This window comes from Falco biarmicus, chromosome 3 (genome assembly GCF_023638135.1).
Source record: "Falco biarmicus isolate bFalBia1 chromosome 3, bFalBia1.pri, whole genome shotgun sequence".
Lineage (NCBI taxonomy): Eukaryota > Metazoa > Chordata > Aves > Falconiformes > Falconidae > Falco > Falco biarmicus.
Genome location: NC_079290.1, coordinates 42,251,751 through 42,272,806, shown reverse-complemented (window position 1 = coordinate 42,272,806; position 21,056 = coordinate 42,251,751).

Genomic DNA, 21,056 nt, shown 5'->3' with positions numbered 1-21,056 from the left:
GATTGTATCTCCTGACCCTGCAACAAAGGACAAAGCTCATGTTTGTATTTTTTCATTATCTTTAGTTGTCAGGGATAGGGACATTTGATCCTTTAGTGCAAAATATAGTTAGGTCAGTAACTGATACTCAACTTTTGTTTTAGGAATGGTTGGGTTTTCTAAAATTATTTTTCATCCTCCCTTCTATCTTTCTTTTTGAAAGGTAAGTTAGAAGGCAAATTTATATATGGTGGAATTTTGTAAATTTAATTCCGGATTGAAAACTTTAAATATAAAAATCAAACCTATTATTTATTATTCACATTGACAGTTGAAAATGTATGGGGGGAACTGTTTGCCCTGTGGCAAACAGAGGAGTTAAGTGATTGTCCTGGAGCACAATTGTGCTCATCATAAATACTTTGGATGTTATGAAATGAGCAACTTCCATTTCATTCTTTCTCATCTAAGCTCTGCAATGAACTGTGAGGAGTTAAATGTATAGAGATGATAAATGAATCGTCAGAATGGAGATCTGATAAATGAAAAATGTGCATAATAGTATAATAGATGTAAAATCCAGGCAATCTTGTCTGAAGATTAGTACTCAGTCTGATTTGTCTGTCATGTTTTTCCTCCTTCTTTCAGCTGTTTCTCTGACTTGCTATTTCTCCAGGCAACCATGTTTCCAGCATTTTCCTTTTTCTATCCCTGGAGAAACAGAATCATGTCTGAGGAGGGAACAGGAAGAAAGACCACACACAAGTATTTATTTCTTAAACACATCTGAAGTTTGGAACAGGAATACTGTTCATAGATTAGGTTGTCAATAAGCTATTTTCCCTCATTTACAAAAATGTTATACAACCATGATAACATAAATCTATCTCCTGCAGCTGTACTAGCCCAGGGCACCAAAGTTATGACTGTTGATCTGAAGGTAATTTCAGAACCAATTAAGGTATATCTATGCAAATTAACTGTGTAGACAGATATATGGGTTGTTAGTTTTTGTTGCAATAAAGAATCATCTTCTTACAGAAAATCTAGTCCTATCTGATGGCTATGGCCAGCTATTGATCTGCCACCTTTTCGTGATGTGAATCTTTTGTCATTAATCAAAGATGTGTCACCATTCAACACTCACAAGTCTAAATGTTAAGAAATAAGGTTCAGTACTTAAAGCCTCAAACAGTACACTGGGGCAGAAAGAAGAGGTGTATGGCCCTCCTTGTCATCCAAGACACCCTGAAACACAGAGAAACCGGAGGAGAAAACATGACTGAGCCAAGATACAGCTCATAGCTGAAAGTGTTTGAACTGCCAAGATTAATATTTTTACAGAAAGTTATTAAATTCACATCTACTCATTATACTAATGATGTTAGACTTAGTACAAGGAGCACAAACATATTGAATCACACTTCAGCAAGGGTAGAAGCAACAGAAAACCTAATATACAATAAGTATTTTTCATATATTACTGAACATAATTTCATGTGCATGTCCTTATACAAGGAAACTCCTGTGCTACAAATAGGTACAAACAGGGTAAATGACAAGATTTTTAACTAGGATTTAAAAACTGGAAAGAACTATAGTTCTTTCAGAAATATCAACAACATTTTCACTATTATCCCTTATATTTTAATACTGTTTCTCATATCTACTGCATCTGAAGTATACTGAAATTTGGTAATACTGATTTATAGTTTATTAATCAAAATGTCACTGTAAAGTAATTCTTACCATTATTGTGAGTTAAATATTGTATTCTATGTAAAGGTTACCTGTCCAGAAGCTAGATTCATAATTGAGAAGTAGGACTAATGGCATATTAGACCATTGGTGAAAAAGGAAAATTATGAGAAGCCATAATGGTGACTTCATTGGCTGTTATAAATCTGGCAGTGTAATGATATCACATAGAGCTGTGTCTTTAAAAAGGCATTAAATTAATCCAGTAAGGCAAGACAAAAGTGGCTTTGAATTAGATGTTAATATTAATCCAGACCACACTGTGATATAAACTCAAAATCAATTCCTAAAGAAGGGCCTTGGCAATAAGTACAGAAACTCCCATTATCAGTAATAAAACGATTTAAAAATCGAAGAATGAACATTTATTCGTTCAAATGTGTTGTACTTACACAGCATGATAGAAAAGTGAGGTACTTATTTATGCTTGAAATTCTAATGTATCTAAATCACAGGAAAGACCACTGCAAAAGAGCATTTGGAGAGAAGAAGGAAGGAATGGGTAGTCATTAGCAGCAAAATAAGTGAGAAGTTTTTATGGGAGAGGGAATGTTTGGAAAGTGATTTGACCTCCTTTGCTTCCAGCAGACTAAATGATGTTATTCTGCATTATAAAAATGGACTTAATGACTGGGCATTTTTCTTTAATTCAGCTTAATTCCTGCCTGTTGTTGTGTTCAGCCCTTGCTGCTATGGCAGCACATTTCCACCCATGAAGCACCAGAATCACTGATAAGAAACACTGCCAACGGCACATGCTGCAGCTGCCCCCTGTGCTACCTGGAGCACTGCAGAAGAAGACACTCCCTGGATTTTGTCTCAACTGGCATGGCATAATGGGTCCTGCACAGGAATCAGAAATTTCCTACACAACTTTCTGACATCCTTTCTAGCTGTTTTTCCATGGATAGGCTTTCTGTTTTGTAGCTCCAGCTGAACTTAGGGGTGAGCTTGCTCTTTTGCATTTCCTGAGAGAGGAAGTCTGTTGAGAGGGTTGCTGTCCAGGACCCCAAGGTTCAGGGAGCTTGACCTCCAGAAGAACTTTTTAGAGAACAAAACAGCAGCCAGGCCAGTGGCTGTCACTGTTCTTCTTTGTGGTCATGCACCCACCTGTTTTTTCTCAGACAGTCTTGGAGTCACGAAGTTTTACACTGTGTGTATATATCAACCATAGATTTTTGAGTGGGTGAAGGCAAAGTGTTTATTATCATTTGCACTATTCATTTTCTTTCCTCATTTGAAACACGGCAAACAGCAGCATAGTACCTTATGGCATTGCACTCTGAAGAAATTCTGTGAAATACCAGTTGGTAACAGAGTCCTGTGTTCATTTTTTCCCAGCAGATAAAAATGCAGCAGAACAAAAAAATTCATGGGATGTGGAGCCCACAAATCCTTTTTGTTTGCATAAACTTTTTGGAACCAAAGATTTTGTTTTCCTTGCACATCTGACTTTACATGAATTTTGCTTTTGAGGAAGAAAGGAATTATGTGGTTTGGTCTGCAGATGGCTAGATGGATGATCATCCCTGTGGGCTTTATAAACCAGGCTTTTGGCTTGGTTGGGAATACCTTCTCAGGATATTGGTGCCAGGATTTTTTTGTTGGTTTTTTTTTTTTTTCCACCCCACGCTCTACTGTGCGTAGTGCTCTGCTGGTCTGTCTTTGGAACAAAATACATGCCACTTGCTTGAGAAAGGAGATCTATTGGTAATTGACATTACAAAGAATCCAGAGAAGATAAAAAGAATATTGTTCTTTTTTCTGCTCTTCTTTTATCATCCTCTATTCTCTCAGAGCTTTTGTAAGTTTATTAGAGTAGGCAGACATGTAGTATGTAATGAATAAGGATATTCTATAACAGGCTTCTGGCAAAAAACATAATGGACAAGAATATTTGGCTAGGTCTGGAAATTAATAGACATTATTTGTTGAATTTGCTTCACAAAATCAGGAAGTGATTGGAAATGATCAGAAATCATTAGGATTGACGCTGTTACAATATTAATATATTTTCTATCTATTAAAATTTTCTCCCTATTCTGCCTATCATGTGGAAACTACAGAAATACAAATCTGATTTGCTGTGTGTGACCAAGACACAAATTGGCCAAAAGCAACCTTCAAACTTATCCCTTTTCCCTGAAGAAATTTAAATTAACAGGATGCTTTTAATATGAAGTTAAATGGGCAAAAGAAAAGGAAAATAAAACCTATTATATAATTCTGTGACAGAATAGCTTGAGAATTTTTATTTTTTTTTTACAGTAGAGACATACTGCCATGTAGTGGTACCTTATCTCAATAATGACTTATTTTGTTTAACAAATGTGTGGAGTTTTTTCCGTCAGTCAATCATGCCTGGCAAGCAGATGTTGCTTTAAATAGTACAACCAAAAATGATTTGGGTGCTAAAGGCTCAGAAGACTGTTCTGCTTTCAGAAACTGGAAAGCCCATTTTGGATTTGGGAGCCCGCACAGTCAATCCAAGAGATTCAGAGTTAGAGACAAGATGTGTTCTGCAGAGTTATTCTTTTCCTGACATATCCTGCTTTGTGCTGGTGTTGCAGGGCTTGTTCTGCCCTTCCCGCTTCTGTCCGTTGCAGTACAAGTGTTCAGGATGATGACTTGAGGTTGCAGTTTAGTCGAAGAGGGTTATAGGGGTGTCAAAGCCCACTGCTGTCTTGGAGACGTTGCTAAAGAGCCAGTTGCTGCTGCAGCATGTTAACACACAGCCATCTTACACAGGAACTCCTTTTGAGAAGTTTTGCAGCTTTCCTTCCAAAAATGACTTTGCTTAGCTGGAAGTTTTTTCACATGCTCAGTCACTGTGATTTTTTTTCCTGTGTTTATTTTCTAACAAAGGTACAGCTGACCTCACATATTTACAAGTCATAGATAAAAATACACAGATAATAATTAAGGACGTAATTTCTGTTCTGTAAACTGCCTTGGTTTGATTTGAATAAGTGCTGAACTCGATCCATCTGGAAGTGAGGGCATAGTTCCTTCAAACAGATAAACACACTAGAGATTGTGTCCAACTAAAATGTCTGCAATTTTTTATAGACTAGCAGAGAGACTGTTTTATTTAACATAGTTAACATTGAAAATATGATTTGATTCTAAGCTTAAAGGAGAAGTGCAAATTCTAAACCACAGGCTTTGTTAAGGCTTTCTAATTCCATTCCAAGTATTATGGAAGTCTGATGTTTGAATAAGGCCAAGTCATCTTTTAATTCCTAAACAGGATCCCATAAAAGGCTAGAAAGTCTTTGATCTATGTAAAAGAGATCACCAGGGAGAAGCCTCTGCTTCTGTTTGTCCAAATGTTGCAAGCAGAGTCTCTAGGCTATAGCTAACAACTCAAATTATATTTGTTTGTGTCTTAGACAGACTTGCTGATTTGCATATAAAAGGGATTTCAACAGCAATATCAGCTCTTTCATGGGATTTGCAATGGAGGAAAAAGTCTACTTAAAGTTTGATCTAATAGACTGGCCTGCAATGATGTCATGTAATTAGTGCCTAGTAGTACAGATACTGCCTGAGGTTGAATTTCTAATGCTATCTGGTATGTACATACCCGGGCTGATAAAGGCCATACAAAACTGGGGGATAGAAAATGGAATGGAATGCAATGCAATGCAACGGAACAGAACAGAACAGAACAGAACAGAATGGAATGGAATGGAATGGATGGAATGGAATGGAATGGATGGAATGGAATGGAATGGAATAGACTGGAACAGAACGGAATGGAATGAAATAGAATAGAATAGAATAGAATAGAATAGAATAGAATAGAATAGAATAGAATGGAATGGAATGGAATGGAATGGAATGGAATGGAATGGAATGGAATGGAATGGAATGGAATGGAATGGGATAGAAGGGAAGGGAATGGAAGTTTTCCTGAAAGGAAGAAAGTCTGGAAAGCTTGGTCTAGGAGGAATAAGGGCAATTCAGCCTTAATAGATGTGTAAAGTTTGTAGAATACAGTTTCTAGCAAGGTCTCCTGAATTTTTTTCACTGGTCATTGTAGGTGTAAACAGAAAGTAAAGAACCAGGCTGAAGACCAGGTCTTATTACTTAATAGGGAACAATGTGAAGGAAATACAAGATTTGTAAAGAAGCCTATATGTATCAGTTTATATTGAGGGCGTCTGGTTTTATTTTGAGTGAAGTGGGAGGTACACTACTGTGCAACAGCACTGTTTTTTGTCTTACAATTGAAGTGGTCATTCTTCTAAGCAGAGAGTTTATTTATAATTACAAGTAATTTTTTTGGCATAGCACGCTCTTGCAAATGACCATCTTTTTCTGAAGAAGACCAAAGACAGTTTCATGAACAAACCTTGGCAGGCTTTTTCTCCCTTCCATTGACATCCTCAGGTGGGAGCTTAGATGGGAAGGAAGGATTCTTCTTGCAACTCAGACCTTGCTGTTCTCTTCTTGAGGGATGCACAGGCAATGCGTATTTGTCACAACCAAGTGCATGTATGAGAGATTGTCCTACAGAAGGATGACCAGCAACCATGTGATCAGACTAGGCTGGTGCTTATCTCTTTGTGTCACTAGAGTCCTTGACTACATGCTAAGGATGATACTTGCTATCTCCATTATCCCCATTTTACTATTATAACTTTATATCGTTTCCCTTTTAATGTTAGGAAAAAAATAATCATAATTCAGCTCACATGAACAAATTTATCCCTTGAAGCCTTACATCTTCCCTCAGTATGAAATACAGCAGCTGTAGAGGTGAACATACATTTTTAACTGGAATAGTGAAGATGTTAATTAGAATTTGTTTCTTCTGTTAAATATGATGCTTCAGCATGTTAACATTTACTCTTTCCATGAGAATGATGTAATATTATGACCTCATATTAAAAGCTAATGCAAAGTACACCTGCTTTTCCCCAACTTGCAGCTTAGTCCTTTTAAACAATAGGAATTGTTTTCCTGTCTGCTATTCTCAAAAAGGCACATGTACCCAAATACTATCTTTTTAGACTGATGTAGTTGGAAAAATAAGGGATGTCATCTCTTCCTGCAAACTTTGCCTTCATTATCTATGTAATAAGAATTGTTAGAATAAAGGGTCTGAATAATCTTAGTGACATCTGAAGAGTTCAAAGGAAAGTCTGTAAAGTTTTTCATCACTGCTTAAGTTGTCAAATCATAGAAAATAGTCCTGCAAAAGACCTCAAGAGGTCATGAAGTCCCTAAACTAATATCAGCTATACTTATCTTTTTTCCTGAAAGATGTTTGTCTAACCTTTTGCCAGGGCTGGAAATTCTGTGACCTTCCCAGAAAATCTATTCCAAAGCTCTTTCTTAATGTTTAACCCTTGATGCTGTCACTACTTGTTCTTTCCACTATGAGCAAGTAGAACAGCTGATTTTCTTCTTCTTGACAAGAGGTTTTCATGTAACTGAAGGATGCTATGTTCTTTCCCCTCTTTGCTAGTAAACTAGTCTTCTGTCTCTGTTTTCTAATCTCTGACCATTTTCTTTGGTCTTTTCTGGAGAGGTAATGAAGCAAAAAGATTTGATATCATCCTTCTAATGGTATTACCCTCCTTTCAATTTTCCTGCTAGTTTAGCAAGGAGAACTGAAGTAAGACTCTTTGGATCATCATGTTCTCTCCCAGGCTACCTGAAGGATTTGATCTGGTATTGCTAACTATTTTTACTTTTGTTTAGTTAGCTCTTTGCTTTTGCTGCTCTTTTTTAAACACTTCTGTGTTGAATATAAATTGATTGATTTGGCTCTAAGGAAATTATTCTTCAGAGAAGTTTTGTTACTTCTTGTCTTGCAGAAGGCATTTCCATCTGCTTGAGTAGGACAGGTTAGACAAGCCCCTTTGTATTGACAGCTTTGGTTACCTTGGTTTCCATATGGTCTGCATCTGTACTTCACTGTATTAGTTAACTTTGGTTAAAATATCATCACCAAGCCTCTGATTTAAACCATTACTATGAAAAAACACATTATTTTTAAGGGATGTCATTAGGGACATCATATCCCTTTGGTTCCTAGAGCCAGGTTTTTTTCTAAGACTTTTTGCCTTGTTCAGAACTTCAGAATCACCTTTGTATTGAAACTTCACAGTTACTTAGCAGCAGAGTTTTCAGTTCATTTTCTGCCTGCACTTTGTCTATTCACTGAACTCCACCCACTTCCACTAAGAAGTGTGGGTCACTGCTTTTTTCTTTTTCCCTAAGCAGCTGTTCTCCTGGCAGTCCTTGTGGTGAACTTCTTCCAGGTTTGTTTCAGTCCTTGAACTTCACGGGATGGAGCCAAAAACTTGGTCATATAAGTCCCGTTAATAATCATCTGTTTCTCAGGCTCATGGGATCAGTCTTCTGTTGTGTGCTCTGACTGGGAACTCCCAAAGCCACGCCTGATGGGTGATCTCCTTGTAGCATCTGTTCTGGGACTGTGCTGGTAAATCGTTATTAACTGATGTGTTGTTGCCTTGCTAATGCAACCTGTGGACAAGAGATTAGCTGGAACTAGTAAAGTAAAACTGAACATTTAGTGTTTGGGCTTTGGAGAAGTGTGGAACGGTATCAGATGTGTCAAAAATGGATGTCTAAATGAGACATTGAAATAAATTCTGCACCACCAGCATCCCCTCATAAAGTAATACTTAGTATGACTTTGTGACAGGGAGAAAAAAGATTTTAAGCTTACTCGGTGGTCATATTTATTCTGTGTGGTGCCAGCAGAAAACTGAGGGCATAACCAAGCTATATTTACCTGGTCAGTCAGGCACCAGATTAACTGCGCACCCATGGACAGACTTGTTTGCATTCAACACATCAGTCACTGCCTAGCTGTATAGGCTTGCACTAAGCTCTGAATTAGTCCCCTGTGGAAAATCTTAAATCAAATGTAGTGCTTCAGCATGAGCTGAAGATCATCTTCAAGCAGTCTGAATGAACTGGTTATTGTTAAGGACCAAACCAGCTGCTTCCTCGTCTAGAGTAGCAGTTCTTAAGCACGGCACTCTTGTGACCTTGCTAGCTGTGTGCGTGGTGGCTGGGTCAGCATATAAAATATATTTTACATATATGTATATTTATACATTTTTTTATATATGTAGAACAGCAGGGTTTGAATTTCTGAGTTAGGCAGAGCACTTGGGAGCATTTTGTTGCTCTGAATCCCTCACTTGAGGCACCTATTGGAACACATTAGTCCTGGGCAGGTTTGTTGGGTTTCCTTCCGTACATAAATGCGACAACATGACTTAAAACAGCTTTGTGCATAAAACCCCATAAAAATAAAATTTTAAAGAACTTAAGCCAGATAACAGTCTGGAGATTTGAAATTGATTTAGCCTGGAAAATCAGTTTCAGGTCTTTAGACAACCTTTAATCTGGCTGTCAAAATTAACTGCCAGACCTTAAGGATGTCTACGTGACCCTTGTGAGGACCCTTTCTGATTTTCCATGAGCCTTGTCTCATGTAAGTACGGGCAATAAGTCCTTTCCCCTCCTCTTTCCCAAAGCCTTTAGAGATGCAAGTGCTCATGCATGCGTCACCACAGTACTGAAGTCCAAGAAATCAAAGCCTTGAGACCAGGGACTTTGAGAAAAGTCAGAAAAGCCTTATATACATCTTGCTTTTATATGTGGAAAAAAAAGAATGGTTTCTTCTCATATTTGAATTTGAGGGAAAAAGAGAATTTTCAAAGGCATGAAAGAGTTCAGTCTTCTGAGCATGAATATCTAAGCAAGATGTGATCCCAAAATGACAAGGAGTCAACATCTGGGTATGTTTTCCCACATTAGCAACTGCTGTCCTAAACTGTGCTGTTGTATGTGATGTTAAACAGCTGCTCAGTTTCACCCCAGAGGTAAGAAAATATTCTGTATCTCACTTACATTTTGGGTTTTTTAGAACTTTTGAGATTAAAAGTTCTCAGAGAAAGTGTAAAGTAGTAGCACTTAAATTGCACTGTACTTGGTACCTAGAAAATCACGTTTTAATTCAATAAAAAGCTGCTGACATGTTATAATGCTTATTCTTGGCACTACTGTATTACATTATCCAACCACCGTTTCTCATTATCTACACACCAAATTGTTCAAGGCAGTGATATGAGTCTGTCCCCACCATGTACTAGAGAAATACCATACAAATAGCTGCCACAGATAGTAACAACTGGTCTATTTCAAGGTGCTGTTGCCTTTGTCTGCAATTTACAGCAAGAATGAGATGTACCCTGCCCACGGCATCAACCCATCCTGCATGCTGAAATGCCTGGTGGTTTTTGAGGCTGTATGTGCAAGTAGGGTTTCTTATCAATCTGCTTTTTGGGGAAGAAAAAAAGGTTGCATAGCATCAGGGAATTATTTGGGAGTAGTTCTTATTTAATAAAACTACACTCAGGAAGTTTAGAATGTGTAATAGAGATGAAGGTTTCGTAAACTACACAGGCATTCTTCCTGTCATGATTATACACAGGATACTGAAATGTAACACACCAGTGCCTGTGGGTTTTGTCTTCATTACTGTGTCTTAAATGAGATGAATCATGCTGCTATAAAGAAAAGGCATGACTGTAACACACCTGCACTGAGCGGGACTTTCACATCCGTAATTCCCCGAAACCTTCATGACTTTGTGTAAACATGTTCGTTAACAAAGCAGCAATGCAGTTTTGTATGCACTTACACACAGAAATGAGATGCAATGGTGGTCTCTTACAGAAGAACTGCTGAAGTGAGAATTATGAGTGCCACTTCTTTCAAAAGTTTCACAGCAAAAGTTTCTTTTGAAGGTGACCTTGTTTTCTAAGTCCAGCTGGAAACAGTTAACTACTTTCCTGATTTCTAAAACCAAACGTAGCTCTCAGTGCACTTGCAAAATCAGTGTCTCTGGAGGTAACTTTCTGTTAAGTGATGTAGTTCAAACCAATCCTTTACATAATTATATACCTTTTTTCCTAAAAAATGAGTTCATAACTTTATTCCATAAGAGAATATTGTAAGATGCTGCTTTCCAGTTTGCCTGAACTTAATTACTGCAAAGGATCTGGCTTGCAGTGTGAGAACTGTGAAGAGTATTTTAAAAATTCTTTCAAATATAGTTCTATAGGTATTTATCTCCTAAAATCTGCGGAAGAACCTAACTGGAAATAATATGGAGACATTTATGCTGCTTATTAACTATGTTGTATCTGAATCATTGCCATAAAAGAAAAAATCAAAGGCTGGATTCAAAGCAAGATTATTGTGGTAGCTGGAGCTGTATTTTGAGCTGATGGATACTAGGGTTGAAAAAGAGTGTTGTCCAGCCACCTTTGCCTTCTTTTTCCTGAGCCTTGATCAAGCAAAAGCATGTGAGTGCTCTCACAGTGAGCCAGACAAGGCAAATGTTCTCTTATTTACTACTTAATAATAATAAAATAATCTGTACACAAGCATAATTTACCTGACATACACGTCAGCGAATTCTGAGCAACTGGGCTGTTTGCTTTCACTCATTGTAGGCATTTTTGGAATTGTAATTCGGTGCGGTGTTACTCCACCGTAAGTGGTACTTTCAGAGTCACAAGAAAGTCCTACAAAGCATTCTCTCCCCCTTGAGGAATGTTACTCTGTATTCACCTCACATAACATGGCCTCTTTACAGATTACAAACGTCATTCAAGTCAAACCAGTCTGGTAGTGAGTCTCCTCTAAATAAACTTTCTTTTATTCTCCCGGTCTTAAAGTCTGTTCACTGTCTCTATTTTCTTTGCTCTTTTGTGTGCAGCTAAGATTTATAAGGAAAGCTGTTACAAGCTATACGTTTTCTTATATCAGTCCTTTTGGTCTCAAGACCTTGGAACAGAGAATTTACAGTGGCGATAAAATGGACCCCCCAAAAATATGATCCACCTTTGTAAATGTCCTGAATTTGATGTGGAAAACCAGTGGGATGAAAGACTGTTCCCATTATTCTCCATGCAGCAAACCAGCTCTGACTATGGTTAAAATTAGCAAGGACCTTACAGCAACTCTCTTTTTAGAAGTTGGAGGAAATTCTCACCACTGTAAGAGTCTTCATCTGTACCTTTGTAGAGAGCCAAGCTGGCCTGAGATCTGAGAAACTTTCATCTTCAGGAAAATTCAGACATGGCTCCCAGACTTATGCTCGTGTCTAAGGGAGCTGTATTTCTTCATGGAACATAATGGAATATTCTAAACAAAATATGAAAACCTGTTAGAAATAAAACTAATTAAGCATTTTCAGATGAATAAACAGTAGTTTTATAACCCTTGCTATGAAATCTCATAATCTTATAATTAATTCCATGTTTAATATAAAAATGACAGTTTGATGGAGTTGCTTTGAGGATTAAATAGGAAAACGCACCACATACAGTTTTCCTGCTCCATACACTACAGATTTTACATGGGAATGAGATCACACTAAGTGAAAAGACTGGTCATCTATCACCTGGAGAACGTGTGCTAAATAATGACGAACCGAGTACCTTGCATGTAATTTCCTTTTTCAGAACTGAGCTTGCAAAAGTTCTTTTTGTTCACATTTCCCAAAATCAGTCATCTCAGTCTGAAGCAGCATCTGTACACTATGAAAGGTAAGAACGTGAAAATCAGACTATCGTTTGCTTAGGATGTATTCCAAGATTATATGACTTGTGTGAGGTATGTTTCCCACTGTTACTAGCACGCTGGATGAGATCTTAATTGATCTCTTGTTCTTTCTTTTCTGGGCAGAATGAAGTCTTTGAAGATGAATACTGGCTCATAAACTAAATGCTTTCAGCTGTTACTGCTGAACATAACAATTCCTAAGAAGATTTTTGTCAGTTGCTTAGAGATTTCCTTGTTTTTATGGAGAAGAAAATGTTGTAGTTTAACCCTTAAACAACTCCAGGATAACATTACAAGTCACACTATGTGTCTACAGCAGAAATTTAACAGCTGGAGAAAGGCAGCATGCTTTAGTAAGGCAAAGCATTTAGAAATGTGAACACATGCTAGATGCAGGATTTAGTGTGACATATGCAGGTCATATTCATTGATTAAATGGTCTACTTTGTACTTAAAACCTGTGAATGAATAAACTTTAGACTTAAATATTACTATTGTGTGTGTATGTAGTAGCTAGGTGAGAAATGGCTGCAGAACAAGGCCAACACACAGCATGCTGACACAACACAAAGTAGTACCTGTCTTTCACAAAAAGCCATTTCAAGTCTTTTCTTTCCTTTCTTCCAGAAAGCAGCAACATGCTCCATGGGGCAGCTGGCAGATCAGCTTGGCCTGATAATGCATGATCAGAGTCTCATGCAACGGTTTAGTTGGAAATCCCCCAGCACATAAAATACGCTAAATTAAAAGCAAAAGCACAATGGGGTGAGAAGGAGTATGCTGGGAGTCGGGCATGCCTGAGCTGAAATCCTCCTGTGTCAGAGCTTTGCCTCTCTGCCTTTCTCTCTCCACAGAGAAGCAGGGCACAATATAGTTGGCCCACCTGCCTTGCTGGAGTAACTGATGACAATCAATGTATTAGTATACCTACTGGCAAGTTGCAGTTATCCATTAGTGTTTGTCTTTGTATTGAGCTGTGTATTTACATGAAGACATTTATTCATCTCAATAAGGACAAGACTCCAAGTAAAGTTTACAGGTAACTTGCTGTACAACCGGTTGGTCCACTGCTCTATCATCACCTTCATGTCCTCCACCCTTCTGTCACACATCTTGAACCACACACCCACCACCTACCTCTCCTGTTTTTCTACTGAAGCTCCAAACCCATTCTCTGTAAAGTTTCAGCTGCACATCTACTCTTTTTCATCTGCCTCTCCAGCACATGTCTTTTTGTCCTCACTTCTCATAGTACGCTCTTTTGATCCTCTTTACCAAGACAGCAGATTGATTCAGGTACCTTTCAGACCTACACACATCATGTTAACCTTGCCCTCAGGCAGCAAGCAGTTGGGGAATAGCTGACGGGGGGCAGCTGGAGTACAGGAGCCTTGTGAGCTGCTGCCTGGAGCTACTGTGGGGTCCACAACCAGGGGGAAGGAAAAGAAAAAAGTGGGATCTCTAATACATGTGGGGCCGGACCCAAAACTCACTTTACTGTATAAACTGCTGTGGACAAAATTATAAGATCTGAAGCTTCCATTTTATTGTGTGTTTGCATTCTCTGGAAGTCTTTGCTGGGAAACCTCTTGAACAGCCATTGAAGGTCTTAGCTGACGTGGGAGAATGAACATCTAGTTAGCTAAAGTAGCAATAAAAGAGGAATCCTTATGGAGAATGCAGAACAAGTAGTGAAATCTGGGAACAGCAGGGAAAAAAGGTCTGTCACGTCTAGGGGACTTGGCCAGGTTCTGAGAAGTACCTGGGGCTTCCCACTCTCCCTGTTCTCTGCTGACAGCAGACATCTCAGCTACTTCTTGACCAAACATCAGGTTTGTCCCCTCTGTCTGGTGTATATAACAACTGACAATCCACTTCTGTCACCAACTGCAGCTCAGACAGTTCATGTTGTGGGCTGACGAATTCTTACCCCGATAATATGCTTTTTAAGAATTCACAGGAAAGATTTTTTTTCTTTTGTAGATTTAACAGCTGCCTCTAACTGCAGCGAGAATCACGTAGATGAGACTGCCTTTGGGTTCAAACTCATGGAGTTGTGAGCTAGAAAATACCAGAACTAAGGGGGTGTGTTAGTTTTGGGTTTTGTTTTCCAAAATTAATTTAATCCTCCAGTTATTTCCTTTTGGATTATCTGTAACTTCTGTGATCATGTACTTAATTCCTGCAAGATCCCTGCCTTGTTCAGTGCAGTGAGTACTTAATGAACAACTGCTTAATCTTTTCTCTTTTTGTTTCTCCTAGCCTTGCTGTGTACTACTGCTAATGGTATAAAAAACACACTGGTAATTTCATGAAGTTTTCTGTAAGACTCATCACTTAGTTTTCTATTTAAAGAACTTTAAAAATCTATCTTTGAGGTAAAAGATTAATTTATTCAAGATTTTCTAGAAAGTATGAATACAAACTTTAAAATACTAAGGTGGTTTTATTTTAAATTAACACATTCATTTTGGATACCCAGTTCCATGCTCATAACTTGAACAAAAAGTGATAAGCAGCTTCTACCAAGTGAACAGCTCTGATGAATGTGAATAATGCACCTTGCTGAGCAACACCTAGGACCTCTGGGACAGTTTGAATCTAGTTGTTTAGAGAGCACAAATGTAACTTACTATGAGCACAATCTTTCTTTCACAATACTGCAGCATACCTTGTATTTCTTTCAACTTCTGCAGCAAGCAGAGGTCTTGCCAGCAACAGGTACCTCTATTCAAATTAGTCCTGGGCCATGGTCTACTGTGCTCTGTCAGGTGAACAAAAGCCCTGAAGAAAAAGTAATACATTGCAGTCTTTAATTTCACAGTTCATGAATGTGCCTGCAGAAGGATACTAGCTTACAGCTACACGGGCAGTCTTAACATTGACTTAACTGTTGCACCTTACATTTTTTTTGTAATGTATTTTCTTTTACAAGTTTCTCTTCTTTTATAAGAGGTTTTCTAAATTAAGTATGACTTTGGAAGTCAAAAGGAATGTTCTATTTTAATACCCCTATATTTTCTTATGTATTTGTAAATACTTTGTTGTATAACAGTATCAAACAAACTCTTAGAACTAGGAATATCTCCATTAACTCATATTTACTGCTTCAGTTCTCCTGCATAATGCTTTCATGGGAGCTGAGGTAGAAGTAGGAATGGAACACTGGAATAAAATAAGATCTTAATGTGCTATGTTGACATTTTTCTTTCTACGATTAGCTTTACACATGAGACTACACTAGATTTGTGGAGTGTCTGGCCAGTATGTACTGCTAACATACTGGAGAATGTGCTGAAGATGTCAATTCTGTACTTACTTGCAAAACTTCTAGCAGGTCACAACCAGTGCTTTGCCTTAGATATCACAAAATCAAATCCTTATTATATCCCATGAGTTCCATATTAGGCTGGAATTCCAATGGAAATTCATGAGGGACTTTCTGTCTGCAGGGTTTTGTAATGTGGCTATGAATACCACTAAGAATGTTTTTCTTAAAAGCTGGATATCCACACATGCCCTGTTGGTAAACCACTGGGTTGCTGAATTAAGATTTTATTTACCACTGGAATAAATATACTACCCAGTATACACATAGTTGGGAACCACATATGGGAACCATTCGTAGGCTATATCAACATCAGTTAAGTTGTTTGCTGTATTTAGTGCTGTACGTTAGCATTGGGAAGCATGTATTTAAAATCATTAACTTTGCAAGCTAATCTCTTCAGCTCTTCCTCTGAGCATCTTGGTCCTTCCGGACTTGGAAGTATTTTGCTGTCCAGTCAGCCATGATTTGAACCCATTTTTAGAGAAAATTCTACCACCTTTCATGGATTTTTTTTTTTCCTAGTGTGATATTTGTTTCAACTTTCATGCTGCCAAAACCAATTGTGGAAACAAGATTTTCATAAAAGGAGGACATATGCAAGGCAGAGATATACTGGTTTTTATTGAACTCTCCTACTTGACAAAAAGTAATTATAGTGCTCTTAAGCCTTTTTCTTTTCTCCCACAAGAATCTATTACCATGCACTACATATAACTTCTGGAAAAAAGGAGTAAAATGCATTGGCCTGACTTAGCATTTTCCTTCTAATTTGTTACCTAGTGGTATGGGTAATGAGCAATGACCCTCTGAATAAAACATTTTTCCTGAATATTTTAATAAGCCATTTACAATTTTTCCAGCTTATTTATGGCCGTAACCACTTGATACTATATATTTTTTACAAAGTTGATTGTTGGCCCTAGCTGATACACCTGTCATAGTATCTATTTACAATATATACAACCTCTCTGCCAAGTTAGGTCATAGTTTACAATGTGGTTAGTACTGAATTCACAACATGGCACGATTCTGTACAGCAGTCTGAACTTGTGAAACCAACTAAATGGTGGTAATCTTATAGGGAGTTTTATTAAGCTGCAGCTACACAAGGGGATATTGGAAATATGTTGCTGAAGTAAAACTAAAATTTATATAATTAATCATTTTGAAATGAATTTTCTTCTCTGTGTGTGTATTTTTGTTCAGGATAATTAGCTAACCACATTTTGTTTATATAAGGTGTGTGTAATCTGTTTATAGAGCATGGCAGCTGACATAATGTAGCTCTTGGAGCACTGTGACATTCCCTTCCCACAAGTAACATTTGAAATGATAAAAAAACATTCAGATGAATAACTCCCCACCAGGTAAAAATCATTACAGCCCACATTCTCCAATAATATTTTCAATCCACCTTGTTAAACCATTCCACAGAAGCAAACACAGGTACAACCCCATTTGCTGTAACTGTAGAGCAATTCTTTGGCCAGTCTGGGGCCCCACAAATGTGTCTGAAGTTTACTGTTACTGAGAAGCATGTTTGTTGTAGACCAAAGTGTTATTATATGATCCAGACAAACAGAAATGAGATTTGATTAGGGGATTAGAAACATGAACACACAAGTCTCATGTCATTCAGATGGAAATATGACATATTAGGTCATGGGGAACTGGAGCCGAAGTATTTCCATTGCTGAGACTCATATCATTGTGCCTGGGCTCTGGAAAAGCTCTCTCTAAGATCACCCCACGCTGCTGAGAGGAGAGCTTTCAGAAACCCTAGGATATCAAACTTCTCTTTCTAATGGCCCCCCAAATATGCATATTTCTTGGATCAGAATCCATGTGAACGTCTTCTTTCTGGGCTGTTGTATATTCCCCTGCAGAATGATAAAGCAGGGACCATATGAATACCATTGTGGGATCCGCTCCACATGGAAGTGTCTGTGCAAAGATGGACGATGGACCAATTGCCTGTAGCTTCTGGGAGAGAGGCCATGCCAGCAGGAGCTAGAGCTGATGTGAACAGCTCAGCTTTGATTTGCAGAAGAAACACTGATCCCTCTTGTAGGGATATAGTACACTTCAGCAGGCCTGAATCTGATGGAGCCAACCCTCTAGGGCAAAGGTAACTTGGCAAAAGCGATGACTGCTGAAGAACAAATCTGCTGGCCCCTAAACAGCATAAACACGTGTAGTGGGAGGATCCAAACTAGAATAAATTATCCAGTGAAACAGTCTGGCAAGGGCCCGAGGGCTGAGCTGTGAACATCTCCTTCCATCTGCAGCAGTAAAGCCAAGCATGAAGAGGAAAGGGCAGTTAAAACAAGCAACCGTACTGACAAAAGAGCATGAAGAAACACTGCCTCTTCTTGTGCAGGGTCTTTTCCCCCTAGATAAAGCAGCTTTTGGTTCTTCACACTTACAGCCTGGCTCTCAGGACACAGAAAGAAAGCAAGGGGATGAATAAATGTTGCTGCCTTTTGCTACAGATTTCTATCAGTGAGATCCTCCTCCTACCCTGAAGGAAAGTCACTGCCATGTAACATGTCCCAGTATTGAAGCAGCACCAGTGTATGTATACAAGTGCAGATGTTTGCTCTGGAATCTGTATGCTCTCCAGCCGGTGAAGCCTCTCACAGCCACCCGGTTGCACAGCCTGCAAGAGTCCTTCTGACTTGGAAATTATTTGCAATGTCCACTAATGCTGCTTCTACCCATCTGTGGACTTTTTGACATGATGCCTTGATCTTACAATTGCTAGTTACTGGTGATGCACCTCTTTTATCTTACTGTGGTAACACAGCCCCCCACTTCACTGCAAATGAACTAGGTGTTTGCCCCTTTGTCAGCTCTAAGCTGCATGCCCGCAGTATCCATTCCTGCACTGTCCCTCCAGCTGAAAAGCCAAAAGAGAGTGGAAAGGATCATGTTCTGAAAATGAGTGAATTTAGTGCTGAATTCTATAGTGGTGGTAAGAGCGGATGGGTGATTGCTGTTCGCTTGCCCATTTCCATCCTGCTGCAAATCAAGACCCAGCAGGCACAGGTGAGATGGGGTGGTGACAGGTTTTTTTTTTACCAGAAAGGCATGTCAGGAAAGACGCTCGGCTGGCAGAACAATTGCCTTGAAGTGAATTGAGACTTATGTGCAATTGAAGTTCTACTCCAAGGGGGAAAGTTCCCACTTTATTGAAGTAATTGGAAAATTTGCTGTCTAGTTCAGTAAGAATCAGTCCCAGTTCCTTGGGACAAAAGAAGACTGCAACGTGAAACTGAGAGATGCATTTTTCTTACTGCAGGTAGGTCTAGGGTAGATGTAGGAATGATGTAGGAGGTGGAAGGAGGACAGGTCATTCTTTCAATAGTTTGGACTGTGAGATGTGCATTGTGCTTACCAAGCACCTACCATACTGTATGGCATATATGCTGGTTGCAAATGCTCTTTCTTCTGAAAACAAGCTGCTATGGCAATGATACAGGATGAAGTGCATGCTGTTTTCTCTGTGAGTATGATGTTCTCATGCTCCTTTTTAGTATTAACCTGTGACTGTTCAGTCCTCTGACTAGTAAGTGGGCGCTGAAGGCTTCCTCATGGTGTATCTCATGCAAGAGTGGCAGATATTTTCTTGCTAATACTTCCATTTTGTAGGTACGTGTACCTGAAATAGTTATCCTCAGTTCTTTCAGCCTTCTGGGAGGTATTTGTTGTGCATGTACTCTGTCTTCTGAAAATGTCCAGTATTTGACCAGAATATTGAGAGAGGGAATAGGACATGACCTAGAGATTTATTTCTGAGAACATTCCTGCACAATAGTTATGTTTACAAGCCCACACTTAAAATGTAAATCAAACAATATTGCCAACATGTATTTTTCCTGGAGAGTTTCTCCGAATATGGAGTCATATTTGCTGTTCTGCCAGTACTCTTGCAATAGTGTCTGTTTTATATTTATGTGCAATTCTTCTTGTTAAAGAAAGAAAGAAAAGCATAATGGTCAATGTCTGGCTGAAATGTGCAATGGGATTCTTGACTCTATCATTATTTCATATGGCTAAATGATAAATAAATATACAAGGAGCATGCAGTGATAAAGCCTTGCGTATAATGTCGCTCTTCTACTATTTCTAATACATTCAGGTGACACTAAGATAATAAAGTAATGGTAGCAAATAGAAATTGGGTATTTAGGTAGTCTGCTTTCAAGCTATTTAATATGCAATGTACAGCTCAGAATTTTGCTACCGTGGTGATATGGATAAATAGCTAGGTCTTGCATGTTTGATTCGTAGTTTGTTAATAATATGTAATCAGTTAAAAAGTACAGAATGAATACATAAAATTATTTAATCATTTATAAATCACAAAATTTGCTAAATGATAGGGTAAGGAAAATTGAATTTGTTCACCCCTTTGTCATCACAGAGCACTCCAAGCTAACCTTTCATTTTCCTTATTGGGTCAAGTTACAGTGTTGCCTACTTCACAGGCGCGTTTTATGAAAGGCACATTTAGCAATCTTTGCTAGGAAAAATGCTCTGATTTTTCCTGAAGGCTCATAAGAAATTGCACAAAGAATGAAATAATCTTAGGCCACTGATCTTGAAAGCGCTTTCTTTTTTTGGCATTCTTTATACCGTAAAAGGGCAAAAGCCCAGTATCTGTAATGTTACTAAGTTCAGTATATTTCATCCTCTCCAAAAGACTTCATCTCTCTGGACAACCAAACCCCGTTAATCTAGGGAAAAAGAGTCAGCACTTAATAATAGAATGTAACTTTATTGAGCACTTAAACTGCGGCCAGGAAAAGCAAATGCACTCTGAATCAACTCAGTGCAGTGAAGTGGAATATAAATGTTGCAGAGCTTATCTGTGGAAGCATGTTGTCATTTTTCTGAGGTTTCTATCAAACTTTTAATCAAAACCATAGCTGAAATTGGCCTATGTTTCTGTGATCATTTTTGAATGTTCTGTTCCGTAAAGTCTAGCACACAGATTTATAATGTTTGAACACTAGTACTGTTGCCAAAAGTCACAAGAAAGTTGCAGGCTTCAGACACACATCATCAGTACATGTTATATATCTACCTCAGAAGCAAAGGGAAGTCCATTGGAAATGGCCACAAGTGCACTCCAGTGGCTAGAACCAACGATGCTGATAAAGTTGCAAGATGATCTGGGAAATGTATTACTTTAATGAATAAGGAGAAATGTATGCATGAAAACCAGCTGCAGACTAGCTAGGCTAAAGGCATGTATTGGCTCCTGTAAAAGTCAGCTTGGAATACCTATAGTTACAGTGCATTTCTGAATTGCCCTGCAGAATGGCAGCACTAATTTAATGTATCACTTAGTGACATG